The sequence below is a fragment of the Elephantulus edwardii genome, unplaced genomic scaffold (assembly GCF_000299155.1).
Source record: "Elephantulus edwardii isolate Elephantulus edwardi_28Jun2011 unplaced genomic scaffold, EleEdw1.0 scaffold00101, whole genome shotgun sequence".
Taxonomy (NCBI): Eukaryota; Metazoa; Chordata; class Mammalia; order Macroscelidea; family Macroscelididae; genus Elephantulus; species Elephantulus edwardii.
This window is the reverse complement of record NW_006399851.1, coordinates 2001944-2011369: the sequence shown is the minus strand read 5'-3', so window position 1 is coordinate 2011369 and position 9426 is coordinate 2001944.

Here is a 9426-nt window from a genome sequence, read left to right as displayed (position 1 = left end):
TAAAATACTATTAATAAGATTCATAAATTGAAATTAAAATATAACATTATTGTAATGAAAAATCTCCAAAATTTAAATCCATAATTTCAATAGATACCGATAATCTGAATTTATTTCCTGCAATACAGCATGAGAACTACCATGTAGTGTTGAATTTATAAAATTAATGACCCTGACATACCAATGTAACAAGACAAAACAGAAAAAAAGAAATTAAGTCTAAAAGTCTAAAAGATCCCTTCCAGTTCTCTACTTGCTGAAAGTCTTTGGTGCATATAGGTTCTTTCTCCATCTCCCAAATAAAGTCAATAAGGTCTACTTATATCATTGGCTTTAATAATTGACTGCTGTCTAGAAATTGGATGATCAGCTTTACACAAATGCATCTGAGACAGAAAATCTGAAAATTTACTGGCATAACTCAGACATTTAAAGTTCTATAGATTGCAGTTCTCTATCGCATGACTATTTTGAATGAGAGTTGACTTGATTTGGGAGCTCTAGTGATCTACTTGATGAAGAACTGCACTGGCAACACAAAGGAGATGATCTGAATCTACCAACTGCTCCTTGGGAGAAAGATGGGCAATCCCCCCACACACACCATGAAATGTACACCCTCTGTAATCCATTGGAGGATCAGTTATGTGTTATTTCTGACTTGGCAGAACACAACAACAATAATTGGCTCTGGAAGCAATCAACTGAGATAAATTATTAGCAAGAGGTTGATCAATACTAACTTATCAGTTATTATTTCATAGATGATCAGATACTATTTCCAAAGAAGAATACTCTCTACATTGTTCTGCATCTCTTTTACCCATCTTCTGCTTCTAACAAAAAGAAAAATCTCTTAACATCTTATAATATTCCTTAAAAAACACTTGCAGCAAATAAGTTGTCTATAAAGCAATGTGACGATGTGATTGTTAAAATTTCTCACTTTAGCTTGAATTAACACGTGGTTGATCTTTCTAAATGTGAATGACCATACAATCCCTCTTCTGAACATCCCTTAGAAGCAGACTGAGCAGATGCAGGCAACTGTCCCTATGTTGTTGTCATTCATGGCTCCATGTCATAAAGGAGATGGCATTAGTTGAACTCCAGAGACTGATAGGTCATGAAGGCAAATTAACTCTAAGGGGTGAGTGGGTAAAAATCTAAATAGCCTTTGACAGTAGCTGTGGGAGCAGCTCAATTCTCTCAGCTCCTGAGGCTATGGAGAGCTTATGACACCAAAATGAAAGGGGATTTTTGGCAGCAGTGGGCAAGAGAGAGGAAGACTAATCAAATCTGAAGTTTCTACTCTTTGAGCCATATAAGATGCTCTGGAAGAACTGACTGATATGAAGGGAAAAAGGGCATCATCACAAACAATAAGGCATGAAGCAAAAAGATGGATTCCTAACACTTGAACCAATGCAATGTTCTGATCTTCTCTAAAGCTACTACAAAGAATGGTATTCTGATGATTGTCAAGCATGATGAGTCCTGGCATATTTAGAGAGAAGGGTGAAATATTAATGCAGTGACTTGGTGTCAGAACTTTCTTATATTTTTCTCAATAAAATGCTATTGAAAAACTTGAGCAAGAAGATAATGGAGATACCCAGGAGCCTGGAAAAGCTAACCAATCATTCTTCCTAGATACTGTCCTAGGCTATCACTTGAACTTCTAATTTAATCTTGAGTTATTAGAATTTACACATTTAATCTTGAGCTATTAGACTTAGCCTTCAAAGTTTACAATGACAATGAGGTTATTAATTTTTAAGCCCAACCTATCTTTGCTGTACTCAGTTCTTTACCTAGGATGAATCACATTGAGTATATATCCAATACATATTTAGTGACTTAATTAAATTAAAATGACACCATTCTGGTAGGCTAGTATGACAAGGAGTTGTGTTGTTAACCAAAGGCAGCACCTTTCTAACAGTTCAGATCCACCAGTTAGAGCTTGCAGAGCTCACTTTAGTTTGGCTTTGTATATCCTTGCCTGGAAAGATTCTGGCATCTACTTTTTTTATTAATATTTATAAATGAAGAATGACTAGGTCATTGATTAATGTTCATGCAACCAAACTAAAAGGGAAGGTTGTGTATTTACCATGTAACTCTGCTTCACTTAAGGTGAGAAGTCTGAGAAACATATTAGGCAGCAGTTGATATTCTTTCATTGTTAATTGTGTTGAGAAGTCTGAGGAACATATTAGGCAGCAGTTGATATTCTTTCATTGTTTATTGTGTTGAGGTATGAGAACTGAGTGAGGCCACAGGGTTGTTTTATGTTTCAGTCTTTCTTCCTCAGATCGGAAGTCATACATCCTTGTCCATGTGCCTGAAGTGAAGTCCTCTCAGATATCCATGTTAAAGGTGGCCAAAGTCTACATGATGCACACCACTACAACAGTGCCTATATTAAGAGATGAGTGTGGTCACATATCATTCTTCTTAATTCTATTATTAACAAAAATGTAGACTTCCATTTAGGCAAATGTATTCAAATCTGGTCTACATAAACATATTCTTGAGTCTAGATAGAAGAAGATAGATGAGAGAAAGATTGCTTAGAGCAAATTTTTCTTGTGGACTTAAAGATTTTCATTTATAAAATTCCGTATCTCAATATGAATGTTATGACATTAAGATTATTACACAAATAATGGAATTCTATTTTTTTCTCATTGCAATTGAGTTGAAAGTGACTCATCTGATTCTCTAGTGGGTTTTCAGAAAATTTAAATAGCACAGGAGGTTATTGTTAATTTTTCTCCTGTCAAACAAGTGGTAGTTTCAAATTGCTTATCTTTGGTTCAACAGTACAACTCCTTATCCATGCTGTTAAGGACCTCTACAAAGTTCTAAAGAACAAAGACTTCAGTTTAAAGACTAAGATGTGCCTGATCCAAGACTTAATATTTCTAATTGTACCTGAAAGGTAAACAATGAATAAGGATGACAGAAGAATTGATGTCTTCCAAATGTATGGGTTTTTCTCCTTTATCCTTTTATTATTAAATTCTAATTTTGTAGTATTATGATCTGAGAAGATTCTCTGTATGATTTCTATGTTTTTTTAATTCATTGATTCTTGCCTTGTGGCCCAAGATGTGATCTATTCTGGAAAATGTTCCGTGCACATTGGAGAAGAAAGTATACTGTGCTTTTGTGGGGTGCATTAGCCTATAAATATCTATGAGATCGAGTTGGTTTATTGTCTGGTTTAATTTTTCTGCATCTCTGTTGAGTTTATTTCTGGTAGTTCTGTATTTTCGTCCCTTTTTCAGTTTTGTTAATGTTTATTTTATATATTTTGCAGGTCTACCATTTAGAGCATAGATATTTATTATTGTTATGCCCTCATTTTTTATTGATCCTTTAAGCATTATGTAGTGATCTTACTTGTCCTTTGTTATGGCTTTTGCATTGAAATTTATTTCACCATATATTAATATCACTACTCTGGCTTTTTTTCTGGTTGCAATTTGTTGGTATATTTTCCCCAACCCTCTTACTTTTAGTCTTTCTTTATCTTCAGTTTTCAGGTGTGTCTCTTATAGACAGCATATTGATGGATTTTGATTTTTTTATCCAATTTGCTGCTCTTTTTCTCGTCAGTGGTGCATTTAAACCAATCACATTCAGTGTGATTATTGAGAGGTAGGGTTTTATTGAAATCATTGTGTTGAGCTTACTTGAATATGAGTGGATATAAGAAGAAATTAAAAAAGGAAATAAAAAAGTTTCTTGAAACAAATGACAATGAAAATACAACATACACAAACCTCTGGGAAACAACCAAAGCCATAATCAGAGGTTAATTTATAGCAATAAGCAAACATATCAAAAGGGAGTAAAAAAATGCCCATTGACTCTCTAACCCAACATCTCCAACAAATTGAAAAAGAACAGCAAGAAAACCCGACACCCTTTAAGAAAAGTGAAATTATAAAAATTAGGGCAGAAATAAATGAAATAGAAAACAGAGAAACAGTTGAAACCATCAACAAAACTAAGAGTTGGTTCTCTGAAAATGTCAATAAAATCAACAAACCACTAGCACAACTAACAAAGGAAAAGACACAAATAATCTGAATAAAAAATGAAATGGGCAACATCACGACAGAACCAAGTAAAATAAAAAGACTAACAAGGGAATATTATGGAAAACTATACTCAAACAAGTATGAAAACCTAGAGGAAATGGACATATAATTAGAAATTCACAATCTACCTAAACTGACACCAACCAAAATTGATCACCTGAAGAGACCCATTACAAAGGTAGAAATTAAAAAGGTAACACAACAACTTCCAGCTAAAAAAACCATCTGGACCAGATGGTTTTACGAGTAAATTTTATCAAACATTCAGAGAAGAACTGTCACCAATTCTACATAAACTATTTCAGAAAATAGAAAAATATGGAATTATCCCAGACTCATTCTATGAAGCAAACATATCCTTGATACCAAAGCCAGATAAAGATACTACCAAAATAGGAAACTATAGGCCAATATCTCTTATGAACATAAAAGCAAAAATCCTGAATAAAATCCTGGCCAAAAGAATCCAACGATACCTCAAAAAACTAATTCACCACAACTAAGTGGGGTTCATAACAGGTGTGCAAGGATGGTTGAACATAAGAAAAACAATCAATGTAATACATTACATTAGCAAAGTAAAGAAGAACCATATGATCCTGTCAAGTGTTGCTGAAAAGGACTTTGACAAAATCCAACATCCTTTCCTGATTAAAACACTCAGCAAAATAGGATTAGAGAGGAATTACTTAAACATAGTATAAAATATATACACAAATCAAAGAGTAAATATTTTTCTCAATGGAGAGATATTAAAGGCATTCCCATTGAGAACAGGAACTAGGCAAGGATGCCCACTATCACCTCTCCTATTCAATATGGTATTGGAAGTCCTAGAAATAGCAATAAGGCAAGAGAAGGAAAGAAGAGGTATCTAAACTGGCAAAGAGTAGGTAAAAGTATCTCTCTATTCAGATGATACGATAGTATAATTGGAAAATCCTAATGACTCAGCAAGAAAACTACTGGACATAGTTGACCAATTCAGAAAGTGGCAGGGTACAAGATCAACATACAAAAATCAATTCTATTTCTTTATCGTGACAAAGAAAATACAGAACTGGAGCTAAGAAAAACAATATCCTTCACAATAGCTAATCACAATATTAAATATTTTGGAGTAAACTTAACCAGAAACACAAAAGATCTATTCAAAGAAAACTAAAAACATTAGTACAAGAAACAAAAAGAGATCTGGAGAAGTGGGAGAATATCCTTTGCTCATGGATAGAAAGACTCAATATTTTGAAAATGACAATAAAACCAAAGGCAATTTACATGTTCAATACAAATACCAATTCCTTTCTTCAATGAGATGGAAAAGGCAATCTCCAATTTCACTTGGAATGGAAAGAGACCCTGAATAAGCAAAGCACTCCTTAAAAAGAGAAACAAGATAGGAGGTATCTCATTCCCTGATTTCAACCCCTATTACACTTCTGTGGTGGTCAAGACAGTGTGGTACTGGTATAATGACAGACACATAGATCAATGGAATAGAATAGAAAATCCAGAAATCAAACCATTTACCTACGGTCAATTGATTTTTGACAAAGAGACAAAATCAGTTAAGTGGGGAAACGACAACCTTTTTAACAAATGGTGTTGGCAAATTGGAAAACTACTTGTAAAAAACTCAAGCAAGCTCCACATACAAAGACCAACTCTAGGTGGATCATGGACCTAGGACTAAACCCAAGGACTATATATTTCATTAAAGAAAAGCTTGGAAGAACTCTAGAAGTACTAATCAACAACATAAACAGTCTTCCAAGTATCCTAAAACATCTCCAACCAGGAGAGTATAAAATAGATGAATGGGACCTTCTGAAAATCAAATCCTTATGCACATTTAAAAGCTTGTCCAACAGAGTAAAAGGGAAGCCATCGATTGAGAAAATAATTTGGTAATGACATGCCAGATAAGGGACTTATATTTAGAATTTATAAAATACTCGAACACCACAACAAGATAAAGATAAATAACTCAATTGAAAAATTGGCATAGGATATGAACAGACACTTCACCAAAGAAGACATTCAAATGACCAACAAACACATGAATAACTTTAAAAATAAAAATTGATGTCTTTGAATTTTAGTGTTAGAAAAGAGTATGGAATATACCATGGACTGTGGAATATACCATGGACTGCTAAAAGAACAAAGAAATCTATCCAGAAGGAAGTACAACCAGCTCCTAGAGGCAAAGATAGAGAAAATTTGTCTCACTTACCTTAGGCATATTTTCAATAAAAGCCAATGCTTGAAGAGATATTATTCTGGAAAAAGAGGATCAACCAAAAAGGAAATACCCTCAATGAGATGGATTCATGCTGCGACTTCCACAATGGCCTAGAGCATGACAGACATGATGAGGATGGTACAATTTAAAGAGAGGTTCAAATCTGTTGTTTATGGAGTTGTTATGAGTTGTAATCAACCAAATACCACCTAGTCCATTTTGATTCAGAAGCAATGCTGATATCTGATAAGCAACACAGCAGCACACAAGCATCTACTGATAGATAAGTATGCATCATGTGATTGTTTGATCAAAAAATAAAATCTAGTTTTTCAAGTGGAGGATGAATACACTATCTCTGAATCACAACCCTCAAATAAGGACTCTTAAGAACATTTTAAGTAAAAGAACAAACAGATATCCTAGAGAAATTGCAGCCAGAGGGCTCCTTGGAGGCAACGGTGATAAAAACTTCATCTCACATACTGTAGTCATGGTGCGAGGAGAGGTTATTCCTTGAAGAAGGATGTCATGGTTGTAGAGTGGAGGGACAGTGGAGGGCAGGAAAACTCTCAAACTAGGGAAATCAACAGTTACTGCAACAATGGGCAGCAATGGGATAGATTTTGTCAGAGATTGCAAGCATGGCACAAGATAGAATAGAGTTCATATCTACTGTTCATAGGGTAGCTATTAGTCATACTTGACTCAGTGACAACTGCATAGTAATGTAACTGTTGAGGTCTAAACTCCTTACACATTTTTCTGAACCCTTGTTAATTTGTGGCACTTGAGACATGTTGTTGTTATTTACCTTCGAGTTGGAACTGACTTACCATTGGATTTTCACAGGAAGGAGATTGTCTATAGTTCTCTGGCACAGCAGTTGTTGGACTCAAACCACATGCCTTTAGTATGGCAACAGAGTTTCTTACCACTAGGCCACCAGAAGATATGAAATAAAGCCTTATCAAAATGAAATATTAAGATATTTTATTAATTCACTTTAATATTAAGAAATTTTATAAGAATAAATGAAAAAGCAGAGCAACATCTGTTTCCAGCCCATTGCATAAAACTAAAAAAACTCTTTGACATTAAATTAGAATCAACTCACTGCTGAACAATTGTCTGGTTTCTGAGCCTATAAATTGGTGGCAAGATATTGTCTATCTTTCTCCAGTGGAGTCATTGTGGATTTAAACTGCAAGAAGAAGTAGCCTTGTGTTACCAATGCAACTCCCTCTAGAGCTCTCACTACCAAAGCCCTCTGTCCATTTTATGGGTGGAAGGAATAAGGTGTGTGTGACAGAAGATATAATGGCAAAATACATAAGCTTCACAGTTTTGTAAATTCATAAATATAGAAATTGCACATTAAACAACACATCTAATTATTTTAAAAATCAAGATGGGATATGGGGTTATTAATATTTTACCTCATATTCTTAAATGTTATTTTGGGAAACGTGTTAGAGCATGAAAGAATGCTCCTGTAGTTCTCTGCTGTGCTGATGACCTATACTTGCTAGTTTAATTATGACTAGACAATCAACAACTTTCAAATTTCTCTCAAATTTTATATTTCTTTCCTAATGTTTACTGAAAATGTAAACATGTAAGTTATACAAGATTTTATTTTACATAGTGCAAAACTATTTACATTTGTCATTTAATTAGAACTGTTACAAATTTCTAAATGTTTTACATAGAGTTTTTTGCATGCTGTTATAATGTTGTAAATAATGCCACCAATATTTTAAATATCAACAGTCTTTAATTTTGGTGATTAGTCTTTAGTAGAGCTTCCATACTGGGAAGAAATGCCTAGATCCACTTCTGAATTAGTCAGTGATACTTGTGAATCACAAGTGAGCATTAACCAATATAGAATCATTGGACAGACCATTAAGAAAGATTCACCACTAAAAATGGGTATCATCTAATTTATTTGTGTGCCCTTGTTTTTCTTTTTCAGTAATGCTTTCTTACTTGAGGTCTCTTTCCTTTTCAGATGAAATTGAAAATTGTCTTTATTATCTCTTTAATGAATGGCATGGGTGTCTTAATTAGTATTGCATTAAATTTTGGGTAGAATTGTCATTTTTATGACAACCTCTTTAACAAATGTCACTGGCAAAACTGGACAACCAATTCAAGGTGGATCAGAAACCTAGGAATAAAAAGAAAATAAACCTAAGAACAATTCTCAAATCTCTAATCTACAACATGAATAGACTTCCAAGCATCCCTTAAAACCTACAACCAAAAGAAGATAAAATAGATTAATGGAATCTTCTAAAAATGGAATTATTATGCACATCAAAAACTTTTCCAACAGGGTGAAAAGAAAACTCACAGACTGGAAAACATATTTGACAATGACATATCTGATGTAGGGCTCATATATAAAATTTATACTCTCCAGTATCGCTAAACAATTCAGGCATAAAATGGGTGCCTCACCAAAGAAGAAAGTCAGATGATAAAAAAAGCACAAAAAACAGGAAGAAATGTTTAAAATTATTAGTTATTAGAACACCTTTTGCTTTTATCATGGATAATATCCTCTATAGGATCTCTAAACTCATCTGATCTTTGATCACTAGTGTTAAACGACTCAAATCAATTCTTAAGATGATCTTGAAATTCAGATGGAATTTATTCAAGATCATATCTTGGTTCCTGAAAATTATTTTCATTTTCTTTGGCCTCAATTTCAACTTGCATAGGAGTATTTGATGGTCTGACTCACAATTCGTCCCAGGCCCAGTTTTGACTGCTGATATTGAGCTTCTCAAATGATTTCTTCAACAAATGTAGTCAATCTGATTCCTATGTAGCCCATCAGGTGAAATTCATGTATAATGTCATCGTCTGTGCCTTTTAAAGAGGAAGACACTTGGAATGAAAAAATAATCGTAAATACAAAATCAAGCCATTATTTGTTTATATATTTTTATAAATTTGCCATTATTTATTTTCCAACACTAATGAACGAAGGCCAGATGAGTTGTGGGAGGATATCAAGGGTATCATCCAGGAAGAGTGCAAACGGTCATTGCA